Consider the following 652-nt stretch of genomic DNA (forward strand, 5'->3'; position numbering starts at 1 on the left):
TCATACCAATGGTGCATTTAGGGACTGTCGGAATTCCTAAATGCATAAACGAATTGCCATTTGTATGTGCTTATTCATAATTCGAAATGTCACACGTAACAACATACACGAGAACCATCAGCGTAACATTCGAAACTTATTAAGCAGTGGCTTGAAAATTAAAATGTACAACTCTTTGCTATGCTTAACATTAACTTATTTACCATACTTACTAAACATCTGCACGACAAGAAAGGAGGAGATGAGTAATGTAACAGGAGTACTGGGAAGATTGTTGTACAGCAACGAGAGAGAGGTGGCAATGGAAAAGGCTTGAAGTCAGTTGTAAGTGAGGCTGGACACTAAGGAAGTAAAAAAAAAAAAAGGACTTGTATTTATATGTTAGGTAAAGATCGAGTTGGAAAGGATGTGCAGCTCTGGGGTAATTGTTTCCTCGAGACTCCCAAATTCCCCAGATTTTCATAAGTATTACATAATACTGCAGCAATTTCTGAACACTACTAGTGTGGCATATTCAACACTCACCCAAATGTGCATAACAGGAAAGGAGAAGATGAGGAATGTAGACACAAGTAATGGGAGGATTGGTGTACAGCAAAGAGAGAGGTGGCCAAAGAAAAGGCTGGTAGTAAATTGTATATGAGGCTGGAGA

The sequence above is a fragment of the Neolamprologus multifasciatus genome, chromosome 12 (assembly GCF_963576455.1).
Source record: "Neolamprologus multifasciatus chromosome 12, fNeoMul1.2, whole genome shotgun sequence".
Classification (NCBI taxonomy): Eukaryota; Metazoa; Chordata; class Actinopteri; order Cichliformes; family Cichlidae; genus Neolamprologus; species Neolamprologus multifasciatus.